This window comes from Oncorhynchus gorbuscha, linkage group LG10 (assembly GCF_021184085.1).
Source record: "Oncorhynchus gorbuscha isolate QuinsamMale2020 ecotype Even-year linkage group LG10, OgorEven_v1.0, whole genome shotgun sequence".
In the NCBI taxonomy this organism is placed as follows: domain Eukaryota; kingdom Metazoa; phylum Chordata; class Actinopteri; order Salmoniformes; family Salmonidae; genus Oncorhynchus; species Oncorhynchus gorbuscha.
In genome coordinates this window covers 57419431-57439114 of record NC_060182.1, presented here as the reverse complement: position 1 = coordinate 57439114, position 19684 = coordinate 57419431, and the positions used below count along the sequence as shown (strand labels likewise).

At 42.9% G+C, this 19684-nt stretch overlaps 1 protein-coding gene across 1 annotated transcript in view; it reads left to right on the top strand.

The window, feature by feature from the left end:
- Nucleotides 1-18467: 18467 nt before the first annotated feature.
- Nucleotides 18468-19684, top strand: part of LOC124046269 (lysine-specific histone demethylase 1A-like) — a 35434-nt gene continuing 34217 nt past the window's right edge. Inside the window, exon 1 of the mRNA XM_046366450.1 lies at nt 18468-18490. The gene's annotated coding sequence lies outside the window, so the exon portion shown is untranslated. The remainder of the gene's footprint in view (nt 18491-19684) is intronic.

Sequence of the window (19684 nt, the reverse complement as noted above, 5' to 3'; positions counted from 1 at the left end):
GCGATTTGACAGGAGTGCCGGAGGAATATCATGATCTGCGCACGGTCTTCAGTCGGTCCCGAGCCAACTCCCTTCCTCCTCACCGGTCGTATGATTGTAGTATTGATCTCCTTCCGGGGACCACTCCTCCTCGGGGTAGACTATACTCTCTGTCGGCTCCCGAACGTAAGGCTCTCGAGGATTATTTATCTGTGTCTCTTGACGCCGGTACCATAGTGCCTTCTTCCTCTCCGGCCGGGGCGGGGTTCTTTTTTGTTAAGAAGAAGGACGGTACTCTGCGCCCCTGCGTGGATTATCGAGGGCTGAATGACATAACGGTTAAGAATCGTTATCCGCTTCCCCTTATGTCATCAGCCTTCGAGATTCTGCAGGGAGCCAGGTGCTTTACTAAGTTGGACCTTCGTAACGCTTACCATCTCGTGCGCATCAGAGAGGGGGACGAGTGGAAAACGGCGTTTAACACTCCGTTAGGGCATTTTGAGTACCGGGTTCTGCCGTTTGGTCTCGCCAATGCGCCAGCTGTTTTTCAGGCATTAGTTAATGATGTTCTGAGAGACATGCTGAACATCTTTGTTTTTGTCTATCTTGACGATATCCTGATTTTTTCACCGTCACTCGAGATTCATGTTCAGCACGTTCGACGTGTTCTACAGCGCCTTTTAGAGAATTGTCTCTACGTAAAGGCTGAGAAGTGCTCTTTTCATGTCTCCTCCGTTACTTTTCTCGGTTCCGTTATTTCCGCTGAAGGCATTCAGATGGATTCCGCTAAGGTCCAAGCTGTCAGTGATTGGCCCGTTCCAAGGTCACGTGTCGAGTTGCAGCGCTTTTTAGGTTTCGCTAATTTCTATCGGCGTTTCATTCGTAATTTCGGTCAAGTTGCTGCCCCTCTCACAGCTCTTACTTCTGTCAAGACGTGTTTTAAGTGGTCCGGTTCCGCCCAGGGAGCTTTTGATCTTCTAAAAGAACGTTTTACGTCCGCTCCTATCCTCGTTACTCCTGACGTCACTAGACAATTCATTGTCGAGGTTGACGCTTCAGAGGTAGGCGTGGGAGCCATTCTATCCCAGCGCTTCCAGTCTGACGATAAGGTTCATCCTTGCGCTTATTTTTCTCATCGCCTGTCGCCATCTGAGCGCAACTATGATGTGGGTAACCGTGAACTGCTCGCCATCCGCTTAGCCCTAGGCGAATGGCGACAGTGGTTGGAGGGGGCGACCGTTCCTTTTGTCGTTTGGACAGACCATAAGAACCTTGAGTACATCCGTTCTGCCAAACGACTTAATGCCCGTCAAGCTCGTTGGGCGTTGTTTTTCGCTCGTTTCGAGTTTGTGATTTCTTACCGTCCGGGTAGCAAGAACACCAAGCCTGATGCCTTGTCCCGTCTGTTTGGTTCTTCTGTGGCTTCTACTGATCCCGAGGGGATTCTTCCTTATGGGCGTGTTGTCGGGTTGACAGTCTGGGGAATTGAAGGACAGGTTAAGCAAGCACTCACGCACACTGCGTCGCCGCGCGCTTGTCCTAGTAACCTCCTTTTCGTTCCTGTTTCCACTCGTCTGGCTGTTCTTCAGTGGGCTCACTCTGCCAAGTTAGCTGGTCATCCCGGTGTTCGAGGCACTCTTGCGTCTATTCGCCAGCGCTTTTGGTGGCCGACTCAGGAGCGTGACACGCGCCGTTTCGTGGCTGCTTGTTCGGACTGCGCGCAGACTAAGTCGGGTAACTCTCCTCCTGCCGGTCGTCTCAGACCGCTCCCATTCCTTCTCGACCATGGTCTCACATCGCCCTAGACTTCATTACCGGTCTGCCTTTGTCTGCGGGGAAGACTGTGATTCTTACGGTTGTCGATAGGTTCTCTAAGGCGGCACATTTCATTCCCCTCGCTAAACTTCCTTCCGCTAAGGAGACGGCACAAATCATTATCGAGAATGTGTTCAGAATTCATGGCCTCCCGTTAGACGCCGTTTCAGACAGAGGCCCGCAATTCACGTCACAGTTTTGGAGGGAGTTCTGTCGTTTGATTGGTGCGTCCGTCAGTCTCTCTTCCGGGTTTCATCCCCAGTCTAACGGTCAAGCTGAGAGGGCCAATCAGACGATTGGTCGCATACTACGCAGCCTTTCTTTCAGAAACCCTGCGTCTTGGGCAGAACAGCTCCCCTGGGCAGAATACGCTCACAACTCGCTTCCTTCGTCTGCTACCGGGTTATCTCCGTTTCAGAGTAGTCTGGGTTACCAGCCTCCTCTGTTCTCATCCCAGCTTGCCGAGTCCAGCGTTCCCTCCGCTCAAGCGTTTGTCCAACGTTGTGAGCGCACCTGGAGGAGGGTGAGGTCTGCACTTTGCCGCTACAGGGCACAGACTGTGAGAGCCGCCAATAAACGCAGGATTAAGAGTCCAAGGTATTGTTGCGGCCAGAGAGTGTGGCTTTCCACTCGCAACCTTCCTCTTACGACAGCTTCTCGTAAGTTGACTCCGCGGTTCATTGGTCCGTTCCGTGTCTCCCAGGTCGTCAATCCTGTCGCTGTGCGACTGCTTCTTCCGCGACATCTTCGTCGCGTCCATCCTGTCTTCCATGTCTCCTGTGTCAAGCCCTTTCTTCGCACCCCCGTTCGTCTTCCCTCCCCCTCCCGTCCTTGTCGAGAGCGCACCTATTTACAAGGTACATAAGATCATGGACATGCGTTCTCGGGGACGGGGTCACCAATACTTAGTGGATTGGGAGGGTTACGGTCCTGAGGAGAGGAGTTGGGTTCCGTCTCGGGACGTGCTGGACCGTTCACTCATTGATGATTTCCTCCGTTGCCGCCAGGATTCCTCCTCGAGTGCGCCAGGAGGCGCTCGGTGAGTGGGGGGTACTGTCATGTTTTGTCATTAATTATCATGTCTTGTCCTTGTGCTTTCCCTTCTGTTCGTTTCCCTCTGCTGGTCTTATTAGGTTCTTTCCCTCTTTTTATCCCTCTCTCTCCCCCTCCCTCTCTCACTCTCTCGCTCTCTCTTCTCTCTATCGTTCCGTTCCTGCTCCCAGCTGTTCCTATTCCCCTAATCATCATTTAGTCTTCCCACACCTGTTCCCGATCCTTTTCCCTGATTAGAGTCCCTATTTCTCTCCTTGTTTTCCGTACCTGCCCTGTCGGATCCTCATCTATAATTCACCGTGCTGTGTCTATGTTTTGCCCTGTCGTGTCGTGTTTCCCTCAGATGCTGCGTGGTGAGCAGGTGTCTGAGTCTGCTAGGTTCAAGTGCCTTCCCGAGGCAACCTGCAGTTCTCGATCAAGTCTCCAGTCTGTTCTCGTCTTTACGAGTAGTATTATGCTTTTTGTTTTGTAAAGTTTCTTACTGGATTAAAAACTCTGTTTTCGCCAAGTCGCTTTTGGGTCCTCATTCACCTGCATAACAGGTCTGGTCATTTCCATGATGACAGCGATCGTGAGAAGACTAGGCAAGGCCACAGGCTAATGTGTTAATCTCAATGGTTCACGGGCAGAGAGGAACTGAATAAGGGATGAGAATGCAGAACAATTAAATTAACTGTCCAGTGTTTCCAGATTTCTATTAAATAAGACCTATAATTACTTACAATACGAGTGAAATAGTCTTCCTTCAAAATATGTTTTATTAAGTATTTTGAAAAGCTGATTTTCTGTGTTGAAATTGTGTGGGCATACCCCAACAACAGAATGGTGTGGGTGTATACCGGTCATTAAAAATGTTCATCCAAGTAGACCTCTGATTGGAATACTCTATGAGGAAATACAAAGTCTGTTTGAAGTGGGGTTTTGCAGTGAGTATAGGATGAGTCAACAAACATTTGGGGGAATGAGTTAACAGAATATCTGACCAGTTTCAAGAAACTAGGCATATATCACACAGAACTATTTTACAGGAGTGGTATTTGAACGTTTAACATTTTTAAAAAATATATATATTTAGTTTTTCCAGAAATGCCTTCTGGAACATGTGAACTTTCATGTGCCTTAAATAACAAACTTGTATGCTATCTTAAATACAAATAAAATGGTTAAATTGGTTTAGCCATGGAAAAATACAGGAACCTTCCCACTAGCCATCATTGGCTGAGATAATGAGGGGCTGGACATGCCGAGAGATGATTTTCATTGAACCAGGCATTGTAGACTCTACAGGTAACAATGGTGGGGAAGAAATAGTGTCGTTGTCATGGAAGAAGTTGACCAAGTTTTGAAATCAGTGGAATGCCCGGTGGAAGCAGATAAATGGTAGTCAAATGTGGAGAGTACAAAAAGAGAACACAGAAGAAGGCTGTTGTATAAAACACCTGTTTCCGGATTACATCTTCAAATTTAGGGCATACATGACAGAGAGGGAGAAGCATTCAACCATGTATACGGGTAAGAGTCTAGCTACATCAGATATAATATACATTCCAAATGCTGTCAAGTGATTTTCATTGAAAGCTAAAGCATACTGTTAGCTAGCTAGCTGGCTGTCTCACTAGCTAATGTTACATGTATGATCTGTGTAGTAATATTATTTGTATCTCAGAATGCCATTTTTGATGCTAGTTATAGCCTAATGTTAGCTAGCTTTCTAACAACTATCTAACATTGCACCTAGTTGGTTAGCTTCAGCTACCAGCAGATTCATTCATGGTAGTATTGCCGCATTCAAAACAACTGAGAACTCTGAAAAATATGAGGTCAAATTATGACGTCAGTGATCTTCAGGTCAGAGATTCCGAGTTGGATGACCGTTCAAATTTTTTAACATCCAGTTGAAGCTTGATTTTTTTCCCCCCAGAGTTCCAAGTTCTTTTGAACGTGGCATTAGAGTTGGGATTATGGTTCATTGTTTAGCTAGATAGCTGGCTACATGTTTAAATAAAAGACTCCTCTATGCAAGTAACCATTTCACTGTACCGTTTCCACCTTCTGTTTCCTGTGCATGTGACAAATACCAGTATATATTTGTGATATAGTGTGTGTTTACCAGAGATGTTAATGTGAAGAACAACATGCACCAAAGTCGGACTAGGATATAGGCCGAGGTCTAGATAAAGTGTATTTTAACTACCATTTTTTGCTACAACTTTCACCACTTTTATTCTTGAAATCTTGGGTTGGTTATTGCACTGTGAATCCTTAACAAGATGGGTGGGGCTAAGGCTTAAGAGGGTGTGAACGATGCTGAATGGGTGTAGACAAAGAAGAGCTCTCCAGTAGATGTACCAAAATATTCACGGGCATTTTCTCATTAGTGGGGTTACAAGTTTATCAACTTTCAAAGCAGAATTTCCCATTGTTCCTCAACTGCAGTGTATGATATACAATTTTGCAGCTCGGAAGTCTCTACTTGTATCCAATGATTAATTTTTTTTTTTTTTTATGTTGCTACATAGGACTGAATCCAGGTGGTGGATCACATTAACTTTTAAAAGTGAGATTTTCACTGGACATTTACTTTAAAGAGAGAGGGAGAGAGAGAGCGCAAGATCAGACAATAAAATTAATGACTAGGTAAGTGTAAACCGAGATAGGAGAAGAGAGGTATTAGAGGGATCAGAGAACTATGGGAGCCTTGAATTCACAAAGGCATCTGTCACGTTTTATCAAGGTGGGTGGAATCAGGCGCAGAGAGCAGGTTTCAGATATTTGACAGTTTATTCTCCGGTGCACAAAAAACACGGTCAACCCAACACACAGGGTGAATAATCCAACACAGGATCAAAAATAGACCGGAGAATAAAACACAAGCACTACACCAAATGACATGAATACAAAAACAATAGACAAACGAAAAAGGGATCGGTAGTGGCTAGTAGGACGGTGACGTCGACCGCCGAGCACCGCCCGAACAGGCAGGAGAGCCAACTTCGGGGGAAGTCGTGACAGCATCCTTCGGGCTTGTCTTTCACGGGACCTTATCGCAAATGATGGGGCTTATCAAAGTCTCGGCGAACACTCCAAGGGAAGATTTAAATATTCTTCTAAAGGCAACCAGGATAATATGCTTTTCTCATTTCGCCAATAAACTACAATAATAAAAGCATGGAGAGTCTTCAAGCAAGAAAACTCTCTCACTCACGCAGTCAGACATTGATGTAAAACCCAGTCAGAACTACACAGACAGGATAGAGTTGAGTGGATATATGTTACATATTCAAATGGAGTGGTAGTCTTTGGAGGTGTCAGTCATGGCTCTTCCAGTTGATGGCTTGTCATAAAGAGGACTACCTCACATCCTTCTCAAGACAGCTGTAACAGGCTTTTTAAGCCTTTTCTTCTCCTCTCTTTCCTCCTCAGAAAGAGGGTAGTGGAAGGGCTTGACCCTCTCACGTGGGGATTCAGGCGCCCAGCTAACAGCTCCAGCAGCCTTATTTGAAGGGCTATCAGTTCAGCGCTTCATAGCTGCTGATGAGTGAGTGATCCCCTCCCAGCAAGGAGGGAATAAATCCCACCAGGCACCTGACCTCCTGAACCCAGGAACTCAGTCTGCATCTTTCAAGCACTTGAAAGCACATACCCACTGGGCAAAAACTGGTTAAATCCATCTTGTTTTAACGCAATGTGTCAACGTATTGTGATGTGGAATCAATGTGGAAAATACATTGGATTTGGAAAAAGTTATTAGTGTCAACTGTTGTTTTAAGGGTACAATTTCTACCACAGGATTATGTCATGATAACCAAATGTCAACATAGACAAACCTTATCTAAAATATGTTGAATTTGTACCTTTTTAAAACAGTGTCAAATCTTCAACCTTAAATCCAGTATAAGAAAATGAAACAATAGGCTGGGCAACGCCTCCTACTGGAGAATTGTTTTATATACAGCTGTCCTTTTGGGCTCACATCCAGGGTTTTATCCAAAACTAGGCCTGCTTAGCGATTACCAATGTGCTATCATGAGGATGATTGTTGAGCGATCTCCACTTGCAATTGAAATAGTTTCACTGTTGCTATTGAAGTCATTCCAAAGGGTAGATTTAACAGAGATAATGAAATGTGACCATACTTTTTCACTCATATCATTTAGGCCTATATATTCACTGAACAAAAATAGAAACGCAACATTGCAATAATTTCAAAGATTTGACTGAGTTACAGTTCATATGAGGAAATCTGTAAATGTAATACATTCATTAGGCTTTAATCTATGGCCTTAATCTATGGATTTCACATGACTGGGAATACAGATATGCATTTGTTGGTCACAGATACCTTATAAATAAATAGGCCTCACACTGGGCCTCAGGATATCAAGTTGCCATCGATTTAATGCAATTGTTTTTGTTGTCCGTAGCCATGAGGCACACTGTTCACAACGTTGATATAAGCAAATCGCTCGCCCAAATGACGACATACACGTGCTCTGTGTTTGTGAGGCCGGTTGGACGTACCAAATTCTCTCAAACAATGTTGGAGGCGGATTATGGTTGAGAAATGAACAAATGTGTGCACAAAATTTGAGTGATAAGCTTTGTGCATATGGAACATTTCTGGGATATTTTATTTCATTTTTTTTCAGCTCATGAAACATGAGACCAACACTTTACACAATGCTTTTATATTTATGTTCAGCATAGCATTTGCAAAGTCATCAACAGATATTGTTTCAATTCAATCCAGGATTTAACAAAGAAATCGACAATACATAGAGGCCTAAGCTCTGGTTGATTTCAAATGTAATGATATGGAGGGATGTTGAATTGTGTTTGGTTGTCGACGCAACCATTTGAAGGAGATGTATATTCTGCTTGGATAGTTCCATCTGAGCAAACGGCTTGAGGGCCATCCACACAAAGGAGGATAACAACAATGATAAACTATACATAACTATAAAAATTGGCGAGCACTAGAGGACAGATTGTTGTAGGCTACACCAATGGTCACATTTGAAGGTTATTGTAACTATAAATGTATTTTTCTGTAATCATAGAAAGCATGCATGTTCAAGATAGCATGCATAGGTCATCGCAGGTCTGTGGAGATCCTCACAATTGCTGTTATAATCTGTCCAGAATCTCTAACGGCATTGATCACTTCAACATGTATGCCTAATTTCAACTGCAATCGAGGTTATTTGGTTGTAGCATCAGATGAAGCACAGTGATAACACATTTATTTTCATATTCAAGTGTTGTGACTTTACTTTCATTCATCTGATGACTGTTAATTATTGAATCAACGAACTATGTTTAATTGTTACCTGATTTAAATTAATCATGTAACAAATAACTCATTAGGAATTTGAGCAACACGAGAGCGGTTGTTTAAAGAATTCAACTCTAAAGGTCTTTACCTAATAACATCCATAAAACAGTCAACGTATTAATCATAACCTCTTATCATATCATCATTATGAGCAGTCGTAACCTCCTTGGATCTGCAAAAACCCCAGCCTTATTTATGATTCAGTACTACACAAATGGGTTTAATTATTTACTAAATGATGACATACAATAGATATTCACACTTAATACATTAGGAGAAGGTCCCTAGCGGAATGACACAATATGGTGGCTTTTTAAAAAACGACATGGAGTGGGAGAGAGAGAGAAAGAGACACTTATCGTTGATACATTTTAGAAACTTTTCTCACAGTAATCATATACTTTGCACACAAACCGCTGCCGTTTATCTATGTTGGAAGCAGACCTTCATAGGAAGGTTGTTGGGCCTTTCAGCAGCATGCTTGTAAGGCTCTGATTGTCCGAAAGGGTCCGGACCTGTCTCTTCTATTGTTATTCACTCTGGACGATAGTCCTTTTGAAGATAGGCTAGCCAGCTGTGTCGATGGTTCCCTTTGGGTGATGAGAGTAAAGTACTACGGTGATTTGAGAAGAGTACTACAGTGGTCCACTTGAATTCACTTTTCTAGATACTTTTCCTAGGACAGATAATCAGCTGTACCAGTGATTGTCTTAGAGGTGAGCTTCTCACCTCTTCTTCGTGTTGATATTGAGAGTTCAAACCACCTTAGACATGGGATGCAGCTCCCCATCTTTCCTGGTCTGGGAGGTGAGTTAATTTTCTTCACCTCGTGTTGAGGTTCAAAGTTCCAACCATTTCAAATGTGTAGCTACCGCTTCACGCTTTTCTGGTCTAATGTTTAATTTCTTTCTTTATCTTCAAACACCAACTTACTAACTCTAAAGCTCGGTCAGGTTGGATGGGGAGCTTTGCTGCACAGCTATTTTCAGGTCTCTCGATATGTTTGATCGGGTTCAAGTCCGGGCTCTGGCTGGGCCACTCAAGGACATTTGGAAACTTGTCCCAAAGCCACTCCTGTGTTGTCTTGGCTGTGTGATTAGGGTCGTTGTGCTGTTTTTTGAGTGTAGTTCAAAGCGTGTGAATGCATCCAACTGATATTTATCAGTACACAACTGGTAAATTCCCACCTCTGACTTTGTTACAAACGCAGCATTAGTGCTGTTTGTGAAGTTGAGCAATCAATGAAGGCACAACACCTGTTGTGTTCACTCAGTTGTGTGGGGGGAAGAAAACATGCTCTGGCCGCAGTGATGAGTCAATCTTGCCAAGCCAGCTCCATTTCTTACTCTATCAAGCATCCACCTGACAAACAACTCAGCCTCACACTTCTTCAATTGCTCCATCCCTAAAAACATCTGTATAAACATCCCTTTCTCCCTCTATTTTCCCCTCTTTCTCCACAACTCCAACCACATCAATAATACTGTGGGGTACAACCGGGTTACCAGGTAGTGCTGTGTGAACGTGTCCAACAGCAACACAATGCACAATGAACCAAGGAAAAAACATGTTGATTGACAAGAAGTCATGTGGGTACAGGCTACCACAAGAAGGGCTAGTGTTCATGAATATATGGTACAAAGAGGAGCTACTTTTACTTGGATAGTGATGAGCCTGTATCTGTGTGGGGTGTAGGACAAATTGACTTGACCAAATTCTTGACTCATATCTTTGTCATTGTTATTCTTCACCATTCTGCTGGCAAGGTCGATCCATTTATTACATTTATTTTGTAAAGATAGTACATATTGCGCTCTCATTCTGTGTGTGTGTCTGCGTGAACTCACTTACTCACACACACACACACACACACACACACACACACACACACACACACACACACACACACACACACACACACACACACACACACACACACACACACACACACACACACACACACACACACACACACACACACACACACACACACACACACACACACACACACACACACACACACACACACACACACACACAGTGAGAGACCAATATGTCTTACAATCCGCTGTGACAGGAGATGGCTTCTGCTCCTTCCCTGCTTACCCTTCCCTTTCAATAACGCTGCCATTCTGCCTTCACACAGCTGGAGAAACAGGAAATGAATGGAGCTGTATCGCAGAGTAATACTAATACCACACCGTTGATGAGGATCAGCCCACTCACTGCACATTATGCAGGGAAAATGGACACATGCTGAGTGATATCCCCTTTCACATTGTGACGTATTTCATTACACCGTACGTCATTTTCAAGCAGCAGAACGCAAGACAAGCATTTCGTCAGAGATCGCATTTATTTTGGGAGAATGCAAAAGCGACCTTTTCATTCAAGACAGGAGAAACATATTGTTTCAGGTGATAATAAAACATGTTGAGTTTAGTTACTTTTTCCTTCATTTGTTTCTCCAGCTTTTTTGCAAGTTAAGCTAGCTTACTTCAGACCCGCTAGCTAAAAGCTAGGCTGAAGATGCTCTTGCTAGCGACCTCCACCTCATAATTATCATCAGAAACAAAGTCGCTAGCTATCCCATAAAGCCGTCGCAGAAAACAACATATTTTCATCTTGTTCTGTGGTTTGTTAACTTTCCGTTCTATTGACGGATTCTGGTTGCACTAAAGACGACACAAAGTTTTTTTGAATTATGTGGCATCCGTTTCTCAATCGGGACCGTCCACAACAGAGTGTAAAACATCATCAAGTTTACACAGGTATAGTTTACCTGTTTTTGTAATTAAGTACTGTTGTCGTGCAACAAGGAAAACATATTTGTCCACTTTTTAAAGGCAAGTCCGTTAAGAACAAATTCTTATTTACAATGACGGCCTACCCCGGCCAAACACTGGACGACACTGGGCCAATTGTGCTGCGCCCTATGGAACTCCAAATCACGGCCAGATGTGATACAGCCTGGATTCGAACCAGGGACTGTAGTCATGCCTCTTGCAGTGCCCTAGACTGCTTATCTTAGATGGAAGGGAAGTAACTCCCCCTTTCTCTTCATTTCTGTGACCTTTACCTGCGTATCACCAACCATATTTTCTGTGCATAGTGTTGCCAGGGGTGAACTCAGTTTGAAAGAATGGTGTGCCACGTTGAATTCAAAGGAAACAGTAAGCCTATTGCACTGAATGACCAGTTGAAGACTGGACCGGTGTGATCATGGTGACTAAAGAGAGCGATTGTGTGTGTGTATGGTTTCAAATGGTCGCAACAATATTGATCACAGCCTCAGTTTTTCACATTCTTTATGCTGTCAAAAAGTCTACCAAGGACTTCATGTTTGTGTTTCCGCTCCAAATAGTATGTGCACTCGATGAAGCAGAGTTGCCTCTTTAGGGAATTATCTGATCGTTTTCCACGCAGACTCCAAACTTCCTTCTTGCAAGTCTGCCACGCCCTCTCGATATTCTGAGTGTGCAAAACCTCGATATTCTGAGTGTGCAAAACCTGTACTCGGGTCTACATAATTCTGACTTTCATTGACCTTCACATGTCTCCACTCATCACTGACTACCATACTCTGACGCTCCACATGCTTCTTGATGATAGGAACCAGGGTCTCCTTGTTAGGTTGGGCTGTCAGCTGGGGACTCTCTCCATGGGGTAAGTCACAAGATGATATATTAGAAATGCATTTAATTTATATTAAACATTTCAGCAGTATTTTCCATGTCACCAGCACTCTGCTACCATTTTTCACTATGTGCTACTGCTCCTCACATTTAAAAGCGAAGCGGACAACTCATCGGCATGACTTGATGAAGATTGTTGTCTTCCTGGTATTCTATGTACTGACTAGGGCTGTCTCTGACAAAAAACATCTTGGTCGACCAAAAGTCGTCTTCTGACCAATAGATTGGTTGAAATCTTAAAAAGTGTATTTTTCCCTATATAGGCTCACCCCATGTGTTAATAAAATAAACTATATGTAGGCTACTGAGCCTGTTTGATGCTTTAAGCACACTGTGATTAAACAATTAAGACACACAAATGACTTGAAGGAGCCACAGATCGAGATGTTCCCAACCCTCCTCATCCAGCTGCTGCTGCCCTTTGCAGATTCTACCATTAAATATTTTGTCTTGCCCATTCACCCTCTGAATGGCACACATGCACAATCCATGTCTCGATAATGACTCAAGGCTGTCAAGCAACTGTCTCCTCCCCTTCATTTGCACCGATTGAAGTGGATTTAGGGCTCCCGAGTGGCACAGCAGTCTCAGTGATGGAAGTGTCACTACAGATACCCTGGTTCGAATCCAGGCTGTATCACAACTGGCTGTGATTGGGAGTCCCATAGGACAGTGCACAATTGGCCCAGCATTGTCTGGGTTTGGCCAGTGTAGGCTTTCAATGTAAATAAGAATTTTTCTTAACTGACTTGCCTAGTTAATTAAAAACATTTAATTGGTGACATCAATAAGGCATCATAGTTTTCACCTGGATTCACCTGGTCAGTCTATGTTATGGAAAGAGCAGGTGTTCCTAATGTTTAGTACACTGAGTGTATGTCACTTAATTTGGAAATCATACTCTCTCACATCTTTGGGAAACACAGCCAAACTCAAACATTTCCTGTAAACCTCAGTATCATTAGGCCTATTTGATGTGAGTTATAAATCTTTATTTATCTTATTTCCCATCTCTAAATTTTTATATCAAGGGTTTCTCCTTGGTTTAGAAGCATAGTCTAATGACCTCAAATAAAAGCTCAACAATTGATGCAATTTCACACATTTTATTTTGAAATGCTTTTAAAACGCCTTTTCTTTTACCAAATGCACTAACGTGTCCATAAAATAGTGTCCATAGAACAGAAATCAAAAATCAGTAACCAAGTGTGTCCATAAACCAGGTTTTCAGGTGTTGAGGTCAATCGGATATCAGTCGGAGCCATTGGAGAAGCCCAGGGCATCTGTGTTCTTGTCAGCAGCCTCTTGTGTGCCGTTGCCTCTGTAACTCCTCCTCCACATGGACCTGAGGAAACCTTCTAGGGCAGCAATGCGCTGTTCCATGCTGTCCATCTTGAGTAGGACCTGCTCCTGCAGCTCAAATCCGTGGCACAGCTTCTGCATGTCTTTGCACTGCAGAAATCCTTCTTTGCCCTAATAGAAATGGTGACAAACATACATGTTGAGTGTGTCCACCAAAACAATCAAACTTAAAAATACATAGAGCAGTATGATTTTAGAATTATTCACCAACCTGTCCAGAGCTCTGCCAGCAATGTAAGCAATAAAGGATATGTAAATGCAGTGCACATTTTCAATGTAGATAATATGTCAAACTAGGGCAGAGATTTTATTACCACCAAAAATAATCTGATTCACAAATTGACTAACAGCAACTAGTATTCACCAACCTGACCAGGGCTCTTCTTCCTGCTGATCCACAGGCAAATCATGGAGATGACTAGAAAGGCCATGCTGAGGGCCATGATCATGCAGATGACATTGGGCAGGGACATGTCCAAGAAGGGAGTGTCAAACTCCTTGCTCTCAACCACCTTTCTCAGTTCATCGGGTGTGATTTCCATCCCAATCCTTGACCAGGTTGGGTGTTTGCAGTGCTCCACACCAATATCAACGCAGACCATTTTCAGATAATGAAGTTCCTATGAGAAACAGCTCTGGGTCCTTCTCTTTGGCGGCCAGAGAGGTGTATCCAATCGTAACTGAGTAACGAATGAGGGCCTGAGCCAGTGCAGCCTCAGACCAACTCAGAAGCCCCATTATTACATCATCTGTGCCATGATTGCATCATGACTGCCAAACGGCAGCTATACCAACTCTGAAATGTATCATTTGTGAAAATAGCACCCTTGTGTGGTGCATATTAAAACAAATGTAACAAGCAAACAAGTATCTTAAATCATGTTTTATTTTATTATTATTCTATTAATGAATTCAATAATTTTCAAATTCCCTCTAACACATATATATATATATATATATATATATATATACCTTTCTTAAAACAAGCACAGTACAAAGTAGCATCAAAAGACACAAGAAGGCTAAATGTAGTTTGGAACTAAGTCACATTTTACTGATTTTTCAAGATTAGAACAGACTCCAATTCCTGACTCAGATTTGTCTGTCAGCACTCCTGAGTGGTTGCCCTTATCTTCACTCTATGGCTGAGTAGCAACACGAGGAAGACTCCACAGCTTCACAGTGGGTTAGTTCCTGGCTCCTGTGTTTTTCGAGTTACTTTTCCCAGTCTCCTCCGCTCCTCGTTGATCGCCTGAAGCTTCTTCTCCAGGGCCAGCAGCCTAACCTCCACACTCTTCAGATGTATGAACTGCTCTGACAGCATGGTGGATGCGTTCAGCATGTCAGACTTCTTCTGCAGGAAAAAACACATTTCAGAAATGGCCCCCTTACATTTTTTGACCAACATTTTGACAACTGATAAATCCTCTTAAATCCTATTATTAACAATTTTCCTCAAAGTTTTTATGCCAGATATTCCTCTAAACCTGGATGTGAAATAAGGTGCAGAATGTTACTTACCAGTGATGCCTTGATCAGCTTCCTCTTGAATATTTTGTGGACATTAAAGGCAAAAAATGCCAAGAAGATCACTGGCAGGTATGGGAGTACAGGTTCTATTGCACTGAAAACTAGGCTAATCCGGCTGGCAGGTTCAGGTCTGAAAAATACAACAAGTTCCTCTGGAGTTATATCTATTCCCACCGTTGCCCATGTGGGTAGGCTGGGGAAAATTAGATTTTTGGGGGGTGGGGGCCTGGAAAAGGGCCATATAGAAAAGGCCATTTTACAAGATTAAACCATACCCAGTGAAGCTGAGACAGACAATAGAAATTGAGCACAATTTAGAATGTCAATCTGAGCATAGAATCTTTGGCAACATTCCACTCAGAGCTGTAATTGTGACAGTATCATGGAACTGTGAGATCCTTCTCTTACAATCACTTATTATGCAAACTCATAATTCCATACCAACTCAAAGAGATGGCAGAGAGCATCAGTTAAATTCCTCAAGTTGTGGATTTATTTCAGAAAGAACTACTTAAATTATGAAAATTCACAATCGATGATCATTTTAAAATGTCATTAATAGAAACATAAATACAACAAACATGATCAAAATTATAAAAAAAAAAAGTAATGCTTCATAGTCTATACAGCCCTGAGACATACACTGAGTGTACAAAATGTTAAGGACATGACAGATTGACCAGGTGAATCCAGGTAAAACCTATAATTCCTTACCGATGTCGCTTGATAAATCCATTTCAAAATCAGTGTAGATGAAGGGGAGGAGACGGGTTAAAGAATTTTTTTTAAGCATTGACACAATTGAGATGTGGATTGTGTATGTGTGCCATTCAGGGGGTTAATGGACAAGATCAAATATTTAAGTTATTTTTAACAGGGTATGGGTACTAGGTGCTGGGCGCACCGGTTTGCGTAAAAAAAAAAACGCTGCTGGGTTTTTCATGCTCAACAGTTTCCCGTGTGCATCAAGAATGGTCCACTACCCAAAAGACATTGAGCCAACTTGACACAACTGTGGCAAGAATTGGAGTCAACATGGGACAGCATCCCTGTGAAAGGCTTTCGATACCTTGTATTGTCCATGCCCCGAAAAATTGAGGCTGTTCTATCGAATAGCAATACAATTCTATGGCTTGCATGTCGTCTCAAAAAAAGCATGATCACTCCAACCTCGAGTCTGAACAGATTACATTGTAATGGCCCATGATAAAAGTAATTGTTACCAATGTGATTTAACAAAATAACTTACTTTGAATGGCTTTTTCACACTATGGTCCAACTATGCAATAACTTACACCAGACATCTGCCAAATGTAGCATTTCCCAGAGTAACAGATTAGAATCAAATGGATAAATTACACAGCTTTTAAATGTCCAGCTTGACCTAAATCACCCCTTCAGAGTATCGTTTCTGCCCTAACATTTTAGAGATCAGTCATTAGTCGGGTGAATTCATCACTCAAACGACTTAATTATATTGCTGTGTCAGTCCAATAATGCATCTCATTAAGAAAAAAATGAAATTACTGGGAAGAGTTTATAGAGGGCTTTTTGAATAGAGTTCATTAAGGATTTTGGGACCTTTTGGGAACTTGTTAGGGCTAGGGTCCTTTTTTCTAAATTTCCGTCTGACTGACGTGCCCAAAGTAAATTGCCTGTTGCTCAGGCCCTAAAGCCAAAATATGCATATAATTGGTTTTTAGGGTGGTGCTAAAGTGATCTTCAGAAGTAAACAGCGGCATTTGAGAGTCATGATAGCTTGCAGTGATGACGCAAGAAATGAAAGCTGAAAAAAGAAAGCTGGGACCCTTTGGATGACAAATAAGAGGAAGATTTTCAAAAAGTAAATGAATATTTCATTGCTATTCGTGAATTTATGAAACCTGTGCCGGTGTAAAAATATTTAGATGTGGGGCGCCATCCTCAAACAATCGCATGGCATGCTTTCACTGTAATGGTTCAAACGGCTTTATTGGGATGTTTACATTGCCAAAGTAAGTGATAAAGACAAGAAACAAAAGAGAAATAAAAATGTGCTGTTAACATTGCACTCACAAAAGTTTTTAAATAATATAATATTTTAAATGTTATTATTGGCTGTGCTGGGAAATCATAGTCACAAACCACAGTTGGATCACCTGCTACTGTCCTCCCTTCGACTTGTGACGACCCTCCCACTTTGTCTGACGAATTCTTTCTCTTTGCTTTTGTTTTCCTTTATAGGATGTTGGGGGCCGGAGCTGGGAGGGTCGTCAGTGAAATGGGACACACCTGGGCTCGGTGTGTCCCTGGGATAAATACACTGAGGAGACTCTCCATGCAGACTCACTGTTGGTGTTTGGGTGTGCCATTTTGTGGCTTTTTTTTTTTGCACCTCGCAACAACCCTGATTATTACCATCTATGCACACAACCACTCACTCACATTACTGGTCACACACACACACCATTGTTAATTGTATGTAGTTTACTTTAGTTAATAAATATATTTGTGTTATTCCTTGATCTCTGCATTGTCTCTCTTTTTGTTATGGGCTACTAGCTGATTTGTAACAAGTGGGGACCCCGACCTGGATAATAAAGTTGGTTCCTAGACATTTTGGTGTATAGTATTTTGCTGCATTATGATGGGATAATATTCATTGCATAGCCTTATACGGGTTCGTATAGTGCCTTAGAGACGTATCAGTTATTTTGGTTGACCGGTGATGTCATCAAACAATGCGTTGCCTGGAGAAGTATGCCAGTAGGCCTAATACTAGTGTCGTTGAACTAACTGGTAAGTGTATTTTGTTTGGTTGAAAATGTAGAGTTAATGTTTGATAAACTCTGTAGATGCTTTGTTTGCATCTTTTGTTCTCTTTCTTTAGTTGCGCTGTTTGGGAGGCCCGGTGTTGGTTGCCTTTTTTTGTTGTTGTAAACTTGCCACTGTGGAGGTTGGTTGTGTGCTGTGTAACATTGGTTAGTTTCCAGGCCCCTGCCCAACTCTTGCTCTACTCGCTGTTGGGACATCGGTCCTAGGAGGTGAGTACAATCTGATGTGTACCTCAGTGGGAGATAGGCTTGGCGACGTGTTCCACCTTGGAATACGTTGGCCATGTTTTTTGTTATTTTTGTATGGTGTCCGTGGACTGAGCGGTTGTCTTGGGGGCACACCTGTGGCTTGGGGGGAATCCGCCAGCATGCTGTGAGGTTTTTCCATGCTGGCGGGCTACAGTGCTTAATTACCCACTGCGAATCTGCACAGAGATTAGGGTTGAGTTATTGTAGGATTTGGGAAAGCTCTTTAATGTATCTCATCTCTCTCCTGTGGTGCCCAGTGTGATTGGTGTTTCTCTTGTTGTGTGTCTGGTGTGCTCAGCAGAGGGGAGTAGTTACTTGTGATGATGGAGTCTAACGTAGACGAGTTCATTCGCATTCCATCAGAGGAACGGTTAGAATTATGTACCAAAGCACGGCTGTTAACGATCGCTGAACACCACAAGGTTGAAATTAGTGATAAACATCTAAAAAATGATAGGTTGAAATTGAAGGCCAATCTGATGGAGTGGTATACTAGAAGTTACCCCTGGGGCAGCCTCACCTCCCCAGCTGTCTTCCCGTTTCGCTACAACGGCCGCTCAGTCTGTTGGCCCTAGTAGTCTTCCATTCGAACAGCAGAAAGAACTGCTTCTGTTACAGCCAGAGCACGAACAAGCAAAACTGGAGCATGATCGTGTTAAGTATGAAAGGGAATTGGAATTTAAACAGGATTTGGAGCGTGCTAACATCAAGCTGCGACAAAAGCGTCTAGAATTGGTTAGGGAAGGAAAGCTCTCGGGAAAGTTGCTTTGGGAAGGTGACCCTGATTTACCTAGGGGTCGCTACCTCACGCTCTTGACCCGAACACGTTTGATATTGTTGGAAACTTACGGCTGGTGACAAAATATTATGAGAATGACCATGAGACGTTATTTTCGTTGTTTGAGCGTGTTGCTGATGCTAGGACTTGACCTAATTATGATCGTACTATAATGTTGCAGTGTGTATTGACTGGTAAAGCGCAGGAAGCATATTCAGCTCTTGGCGTAGCTGACAGTGTCAGCTATGATAAGGTTAAAATGGCTGTTACAGATTTACGAATAGGTTCCTGAGGCTTACTGCCAAAAATGTAGAATTTAAAAAGGCTGATAGACTCATGTTGAGTTTGTGCAAGAGTTGTTTATCTTCACAGTTTATTCGCTGATTTTCCGCCTCTGCGGTTATGACTTTCCAGGGGCTGTGTGATCTGATTATGCTAGAGCAATTTAAGGACACAATCATTGATTGTGTGGTGGCCACGTACATTAACGAACGGTTTTGGCGGATGGGTATGTTTTCACTCACAAACTAGCTTTTTTCAGATCCCCGTATTCAGAGTGAGTGGGGGGTGTTCAGTGAGATTTGGGAATCACCCACTGAGACACTCTGGTTTAGGGGCAGAGCTTCATTGATCTAGGGTTGAGCCTGGCTCCCGTGGTAAAGCTTACTTCAGTCAAGAGTGTCACTACTGTCATGGTTCAGGTAATTGGAAAAACAAATGTCCTGTTCTCAGGGCTACGGGTAAATTCAGTACTCACGGTAACATTAACAGTGCTGGTTCTACATTCGTTCGCTCCGTTTCATGCCCAGGGGCATGTGAAAGTCCCAATTAACCCAGATGGTTTACCTTTCGTTACGGAAGGTTTTCTGTCTCTTAAGAAGTAACGACCCAGTGTCAGTGAAGATCCCGAGGGACACAGGTGCCTCTGAGTCGTTTGTGTTAGTCTGTGTTACCCTTCTCTGCTGAGACTGAGTCTGGGAATAACTTGGTTGGTGAGCGTGTATGGCCTGTCGTGTCTCCACCTCTAGTGGTTTCCTCTACACCTTCGTTCCCGATGAGAGCGTGCAGAGTTTCC